General features: G+C 49.1%; 2 pseudogenes; both read left to right on the forward strand.

Moving 5' to 3' along the window:
* The first annotated feature begins 5,821 nt into the window (after positions 1-5,821).
* LOC112270703 lies at positions 5,822-6,588 on the forward strand (annotated as a pseudogene).
* LOC100834592 lies at positions 5,992-8,272 on the forward strand (annotated as a pseudogene).
* The last annotated feature ends 210 nt before the right edge of the window (positions 8,273-8,482 follow it).

Raw genomic sequence — 8,482 nt, forward strand, 5'->3', positions numbered from 1 at the left:
AGTGCCTCCTGCGGCTGGGCTTCGTCGCGGGCTGGATCCCACCGGATCTGGGCCTAGGAGCTCAGATGCAGCGGCGGTGGCGTGTGTGGTTGGTGGTCGGTGGCGTTTCTTGGCTTGGCTCGCGTTGAAGTTTTTGCTTCTGCGGGTTTGGCGGTCTTCTGCAGTTGTGGTTCTGGCGCCACTCCTTCATGTGCGTGCGTGCGGTGGTTTGCAAGGTGTGGCTGCTTGTGTGAGGAGCAAGTAGGTCAGGCCTCAGCAAAAGGCGAGCTCCGTCCTTGGCTGGAGCATGCGATGGCGACGTTCGCGGGCGTCGCTCACCTCCTTGGAGGCATCGTTGGTTTGGCCTGGTCCTACCCTCTCCTCGCTGGCCGAGCTCTGGGGGAATCCCTAATCCTTTTTGGATCGGGCGATAGTGGTGTTGGCTGCGTCGCTTCCCTCCTTGGAGGCATCGCTTGTGGAGGAGGCATCGACCATGGGACCCGTGGTTTGTGGGCACCTGGCTGCGTGGAGTTCGTTGGCGTCTCTTGTGGCAACGACGACGGTCGAGTGGAGTTTGGACTGCGGCGATGGTTCTTGGTAGTCGGTCCTTCCGATGTGTTCGATGGCTCTCTAAGGTTTGTTTTGCTTCGTCGCTCGGAAGTCGGAGACGCCGGCTCGGAGGAGTGATGTGTGATGACGATGACTTGGTGATGGGTGTTCCGATCTGCGGAGTTCCTATTCGGCGCAAGCCTTGCATATTGTCCCTTCGAAGCTCGATATCAAAATCGGCGCCACTTAGTCGCTAGCATGAGTGCCCGACTATTTAGCATGGGCTGACACGAGCTTGCGTGCGTGTAGAGGCGGTGACCCGTTCATGGGCGTTTGTGGGGGAAGTCGGAGTCGCCAGCTCAGGACGAGTGTGTGTGATGACGATTACTTCTGCGAGCAATCTGGACGGCTATCTTCTCAACTGCGTGCGTTGAGTGAGTGTGGGTGACCAGGTCGGCCAGTGTGGTTCTTGGTGCGGTCATGTTCCATGACGGTGCCACGGATGTTTGTTACGGTTTTGCCTGGTTTTCCGTATATTAACTAGGCAACTCTAATCCTCTTGATTAATAGATCGAGTCCTTGGGACTCCGGTTCGAAAAAAATCTCAAACATAACAGTTCTATAAAATTAGTACTAAATTGGCACGCCTTTTTCAATAGTTATACAACTGCGAGTGTATTTACTCTCATGAAAAACATAGCGTAAAGAGCTTTATAATGGGATATGCGTACAGGACGAGTCTGGGGGACTCGAGGGGCAAGTACAGTAGTTTTCTTTTTTTTGGGTGTAATCCTTGAGTACAGTAGTTTTTTGGTTTTTTAGGGGCAAGTACAGTAGTTTTCTGAGGTCGGGCTGCCTCACGGAGGAGAGAAAGGCCGTGACGATTCAATTTCGAGCTGCAAAATAAAGCCCGAGCGTGGCCCAAATAGTTTTCCAGGCCGAGCTGCCATGCCCGGTTATAGTCTCATCCCTTAATGTAGGAATAATAATTTGTTAGGACTTGTTGCAATAGTGCTAAATTTCTCATGTTGCAGGTTACTTTCTATATACTGCTGAGTACTGTGTATCTGTTTAATCTAGTTAGAATATTCGTCAAATTTATCTACTTCGTCCGATGGCTAGTACGATATTGATTTCCGGGCTACTCTATCCGTTTCATATTTTTTATCTCAAATTTATTCAAAAATGGATATATCTATTCTTAAAAGACGTCTAAATACATGTAATATTTCGATAAAAATTATGTAACGGAGTGAGTATTTTCTCTCTCGTGAAAGGATAAGATAATCATACTCATTGTGCTGACCTCTCGTCTCTTTTTTTTTTCTACGGACCAGGCACGAAAGCATGAAAGGGAATGCGATCAACTTGAATACACTGTGGACGGACGTGACCTTGCAAGGTGAATAAATACAAGTACTTCCTCCGTCCCTTTGAATGTATCTATACACTAAGTCATGTCTAGATACATCCAAATTTTGACAAACTTGAAACATCTTTTGTTATACGGAGAGAATACATCACCATGGAAGGTTCGAAGCAGCTCCGCTCAAACCACGGGCAAAGCCACGGGGGCATGTACAACATGTTGATAAGACCGTCTTTTTATTTGTTTAAACAAGACAACAAAATATACTGTACAATAGGTCATCTCTTAGTAACATATCTTACAATTAATGCCTAGATGAACAAATTAATAAAATAAATGTTAAGAAAAAATGAATTCTACTACAATGGAGAGTTTGTCTTTTCTTTGTCTTATCTTTCTTGTGACGAGATCATCTCTTAGATAAGAGAAGGCTCATGCCTTTTTCACACCTCTTTCCTCCACATGATCAGCAATTATCCGAGAGTAAAATGCATTGGAGGTCCTACTTCTTTCGTAAATGTCTCAAGTTAGTCCCAATTCTTTAAAACTGTACGTTTGAGTCCCAATTGTTTCATAAGTGGTTCAACACAAGTCCTAATGTGGCTCGGGCGCGTGTCTACTTTCGACGTGGCTACTTGGGCCCACATGCCAGGTGACAGGGTGGACTCCCTTTTGCAAAAAGCTCCCTGCCATCTCGCTTTTCCCCTCCCCGCTAGAAATCCTCGGCGACGGCGGCATCAGAGAGTTGGAGAGGAGACGACTCCGGGTGTGGGAGAAGAGGGGAGATAGAGAGAGGGAGCGAAGAAATGAGGGGAGCGGGAATGCGCGGGGAGGATCCAAGGAAGAGGGGGCACTGAGGGGACGGCCTGGACAGGACGGGGCGGAGCAAGTGCGGCCAGGAGGTTGCTGGCGGTGAGGAGGACCAGAGAAGGGCAGAAGAAGAGAAAGAGGAGAGTGGACATGGGGGAGAGAAGAGAGGGAGGCATGGTTTTTTTTTTGCAAAAGAAAGTCCACCCTGTCACCTGACATGTGTGGGCCCAAGTAGCCACGTGCCCGAGCCACATTAGGACCTTTGTTGAACCACTTATGAAACAATTAGGATTCAAACGTGCAGTTTCAAAGAATCAAGACTAACTTTGACCTGTACGAAAGAATTAGAACCTTTGATGTATTTTACTCATTATCCTACATGGCGGCCTTAAGAAAAGAATGTGTCACCCCATTGTACACGCCCTAACACAACACCCCCCATCCCATATACACGCCCTAACACAACACCCCCCACCCCAAGATGGCCAACAATCTATTAATAATCATCAAGGTAATACAGAGATCTCTAAGGTTCTTCAACCACCTAGCGACGGCAACAAGCAGTAGAACGAGCCGAAAGCAGGCCACCGTCTTTGCCCCTTCATCACCAGAGCCGGTCAGATCTCGCCAAAAGAGAGCTTGTGGAACCAACACATCAGAGTTGCAACCATCCCCAAAGATTAAAATCATAGATCAGAAAAGCCAGACTCGAAACCACACTATAAACACGAAAGCTGATCGAAACCCAAGGTCGCTAGATCGAAACAACCACACAGCTCCACCCAACCTCTGTCGGTGCTAGGGGTGGGCGTAAAAAACCGAAACCGAATCCAAATTAACCGAAACCAAAACCAAATTAGCCGAAACCAAATTATCTATTTCTAGTTTTGGTTGCTAAGTGTAATTAACTGGATTTTATTCGGTTATTAACCTCGGTTAACCCAATTGATGATAAATAGTCCAAAACCTATCTTGTTATGCACTCGTATCTATTTTATTATATATTGTGTATGATGTTTTTTTGAAACTTTGATGCAACTTAAAGCTTACAAGAGCTTCAGTTATGGCAAAGTTTCTCTATTTAAGACTTCTAGTCATATATGTGTTGCAAATTCTACTAAATTCATGATTTGATGTTGTCTATTTTATTATCAGTTCACAAGTTCGGTTATATTGGTTTAAACCGAAACCGGACCGAAGTTTTCGGTTGACCGAATTGTCGGTTAGCTAAAAAACCGACAATATTTCGGTTGACATTTCTCATTAACCGAATTATTGAAAAACTGAAAAAACCGAACCAAATTTCGGTTAAACCAAACCGAACACCCACCCCTAGTCGGTGCTAGGTGCACCAACGAAGCGAAGACAAGGCGGGGAGGACCTTAGTCTGACTAATTTAGCCCCTGAACTTCAAAACCGGGTATTTAATCCCCTGAATTTTGCAAAACCATACAAGTCACCCCCAAAGACCACATTATGTTGTTTTTGCGAGCTGTTTTGTTGGCGTGGTGCCTAGCAACTGTCACGATGTCAGCTTAGGGCGGTAATCAGTTTGAGATGATCTATATATAACAAAACATTATCACTTCAGTTGCATATCAAAACTTGAAACTAAAAAAGAGCATGAATTTATCATGCTTACCACAATGTAGAAATAGCATACACTTGTCCAAAATCTAAGATAGCTTGAACCCGAGCATGCTTAACATATTGAAATATCTAAATTAACGGGACACTATTAACCCCCACGACGAGCGCGAGTTTCTTCTTCTACCTAATTTCACCTCTGGGCACGAACCCTAGTTTTTGGAACGGAAAACGGGAGGAAAATAATAGGGGAATGGATAATAAGGAAAAGTAGGGAAACTTAGGGGGTTTTCACCCATATAAACCAACTGATCCCCACACTAAAACTGACATTATGGCATTTGTCAGTCGTCACGTCAGCAAAGCCGCATACGAAAATAGCTTAGGTTGCCTTGGGGAGTGTTTATCTGGTTTTGCAAAGTTCAGAGGGTAAAGTACCCGGTTTTGAAGTTACAGAGGTAAAGTAGTCCTGCCCTCGTAGTTCAGGAGGTCATATGGACTTAACTTATTTCTTTTCTAGTATCTAAGTTCGACATTCTAGAAAAAGAAAACAATCTGGTGCAAAGTTCAAAATATGACGATGATATTACATGTGGGACATATATAGCTTCTAAGTTGGAAAAAAATGCATTGCATGTGTAAGTTTGCTACTCCCTCGGATCCGGTATAACTTTGTACTAAATCCAATACGCTTTTTATGGATACGAGGGAGTATTGATTTACAAATTGTATGCCCAGGTGACTGAAATTCAAACTCCAGTGGTCTTGCTCATTAGCAAAAAAAAATATGTGGAAATTAAAAAAAATGTTCATTCTATTGTAAAATTAGTCATCACTAGGTGATAAGTTGTTCATCAGTGCAAAGGAATGCGAACTGTTCATGTAAATAAAAAAGATGCAGTATATCAGATCGTAAATTCGTAGCTGCTCATTAAAATTCCACTTAAAAAAACAAACATTTTCAAGGAGCTGATCTCTTTGTAATAATTTTTTCACTGATGCCCGAAAGAAAAGAATTTATTATCTTAGCCTTAAAAAACATCCGTGTACATTGTAAAAAATGTTTATCACTTGGTAATAGTTTGCTCACTAGGAATCGATGAAAGTTCAAAATGTTTGAGGTGACCGCGCAGTATCATATCATAAGTTATAATCTCTCCATCCCATATTAAATGACTTTTCTATTACATGTATCTAGACGTTTTTTAGGCAAAGATAGATTCATATTTGGACAAAACTGGATCACCTTTCCCGCAGTCGGATTCTTTCGGCTGCGTCTATTGACAATAAATAGCCCGCTTACTGTGGTTTTGTCAAAAAAAAAATTGAACAAATTTGAATCACTTAATATGGAACGGAGGAAGTGTTGGAGAAAGAAATCAGAGTAAGCATAAAGTCAAGGTGACAAGCACACACAGAGAAGTCGAACCAGTTTCCGGAATGTACGTCGTTCTCTAGCGTGCAAATTCCACAAAGATGCTAGGCATCTCTCCTTTTCTGTCCCCTTAGGTACCGGACCGTGCGATTATGTCGCCGTTCATTATCTCGCTTGCTGGTGTTGTTGCCTTTTGCCTGGCCTCTGATCCGGCTTCAGCGGCGACGGACACCGTATCGGTGCGGCAGCCGCTGCAGCTGCAGGGCGGCGACACGATGGCCTCGGCACAGGGCAAGTTCGTGGTAGGCCTCTTCAGTTCTGGCAGGTCCGGCCGGTTCTACCTCGGCATCTGGTACAAAAACGTCCCGGTCCAGACCGTCATCTGGGTCGGCAACCGCGCCAATCCCCTGTCAAGCGCTGCGTCCGCCGAGCTCCGCGTGTCCAGCGACGACGGCAACCTGGAGCTCGTCGGCCTCTCAGGTCCCTCTGCCGCGCCTGGCGTCGTGTGGTCGTCAAACCTGTCCTCATCCGCGACAACGGCAACCTGGTCCTCCTCGACGGCGGCAATTCCTCCAAGGTGCTGTGGCAGAGCTTCGACCACCCATCGGACACGCTGGTGCCGGAGGCGTGGCTCGGGGAGAACAAGCTGACCGGCGAGTACTAGGCGCTGGCGTCGTGGCGGAACGCCGAGGACCCGTCGCCGGGGATGTTCTACGACACGGTGGACCCCGGCGGCAGAAGCGAGTTCTTGTACCAGCGGAACCGGTCCCGGACCTACTGGCGGAGCGGCGTGTGGACGGGCCGCGTCTTCGCGGGGACACCCGAGGCGACCCGCAACGTGCTCTTCAACCAGACGTACGTACGTGGAGACGGCCGCGTACCGGCGCGTCACCAGCGTGCTCTACCACAACGACACCTTCACGCGGATGGTGCTGGACCTCACGGGGCAGACCAAGCAGTACATCTGGGTGCCCGCGAGCCAGAGCTGGCAGCTCTTCTGGGCCGCGCCCACCGGGGAGTGCGACGTCTACGCGCTCTGCGGCCCGTTCGGGGTCTGCGACCCGAGAAGCCAGTCGTCGTGCAGATGCCCTCCCGGGTTCGCGCCGACGGAACAGCGGGACTGGGAGCTTAGTGACTGGAGCGCCGGGTGCCGCCGGAGATCGCCGCTCGGCTGCGCATCCACCGACGGGTTCGTGCTGCTGCCGGGCGTGAAGCTCCCTGACGACTCGCTCAACGTGGGCGCCGCCGCCAAGAGGAGCAGAGCAGAGTGCGAGTCCGCTTGCCTTAACAACTGCTCTTGCCAGGCCTACTACACCTTCTCCTTCTCCGGCGGGTGCGGCCTCTGGCACGGTGACTTCCGCAACCTTCAGCAGCTCTACACGGACTCCGGGCTCTCCGGGCCTTCGGGAGACCTGTATCTCCGGCTTTCCGAATCAGGACTGCGAGATTTGCGCGGCGCGGAACGGAAGAAAGGGAGGAAAATATGGTGGCTTGTTCTACTTTTCATTATATTTGGAGGATTGGGCGCATTGGCACTAGTGGCATGGAGGATTCTTGTTTCCAGGAGACGCCGACTAGGCAGCATGGACGGCACCTCCTTGGAGGTGTACAGCTACAGGGATCTCCGTGCTGCCACGAAGAACTTCTCGGAACGGCTGGGCGGCGGAGGCTTCGGCTCTGTATACCGCGGCGTCCTGAAGAAAAAAGATACCCAAACCCAACTGGCAGTGAAAAAGCTGGAAAGCCTCCGGCAGGGCGAGAAGCAGTTCCGGACGGAGGTGAGCACGCTGGGGCGCATCCAGCACGTACGTCAACCTGGTCCGGCTGTTGGGCTTCTGCTCCGAAAAGCACAAGCTGCTGGTGTACGAGTACATGCCCAATGGCTCCCTGGACGGTTACCTCTTGGGAAGCTCGTCGTGCTGCCCGAGATGGCGCGACCGCTACGCCATCATGTTGGGCGTGGCCAGAGGGCTGGTGTACTTGCACGACGGCTGTAGCGACCGTATCATACACTGCGACATCAAGCCGGAGAACATACTTCTGGACGAGGAGCTGCGGCCCAAGATCGCCGATTTCTGGATGGCAAAGCTGGTGGGTAGGGACTTCAGCCGCGCGCTGACGACGATGCGGGGCACCGTTGGGTACCTCGCCCCCGAGTGGATCTCGGGGATGCCCATCAGCGCGCCGACGTGTACAGCTATGGAATGGTGCTCTTCGAGCTCGATCATCTCGGGCCAGCGCAACGCCGATGGCTACAGCTCCCTCCACGGCAGGGACAACATTAGCAACAGCACTTTTTTTTCCCGTGTGGGCTGCGGGGAAAGTGGCAGAGGGGGAGGTGGGCGCCGTCGCGGACCCGCGAATGCATGGCGACGTCAGCGAGGAGGAGCTGGAGCGAGCGTGCAGGGTGGCGTGCTGGTGCATCCAGGACGAGGAGGCGCAACGGCCCACCATGGCGCAGGTCCTGCAGGCTCTGGAGGGTGTCATCCACGTCGACGCACCACCTGTGCCCCGAGCACTGCAACACCTCGTCTCACTCACTTAATGTTGTTCTAGCACGAAAAATATGTGAAGATAAATTCATACCAATCATATTTATTTCATGATGACCGTTCAAACGTTTGGGCCAACTCATATTAGCTTAGTATTGTTCACTGTCCTCTCATGGTTATAACTATGAATCTAAGATAGACTAATGGCATCTCTATCGGGTTCACTAAATTGGTTTTCAGTCTTTAAAAATTATGAGCTCGTTCGGAGCTGTGAAGGCATTATGTCAGATTGCTTGATAAAAAAGACATGCAAATAGAAGA

This window comes from Brachypodium distachyon, chromosome 2 (assembly GCF_000005505.3).
Source record: "Brachypodium distachyon strain Bd21 chromosome 2, Brachypodium_distachyon_v3.0, whole genome shotgun sequence".
NCBI lineage: Eukaryota > Viridiplantae > Streptophyta > Magnoliopsida > Poales > Poaceae > Brachypodium > Brachypodium distachyon.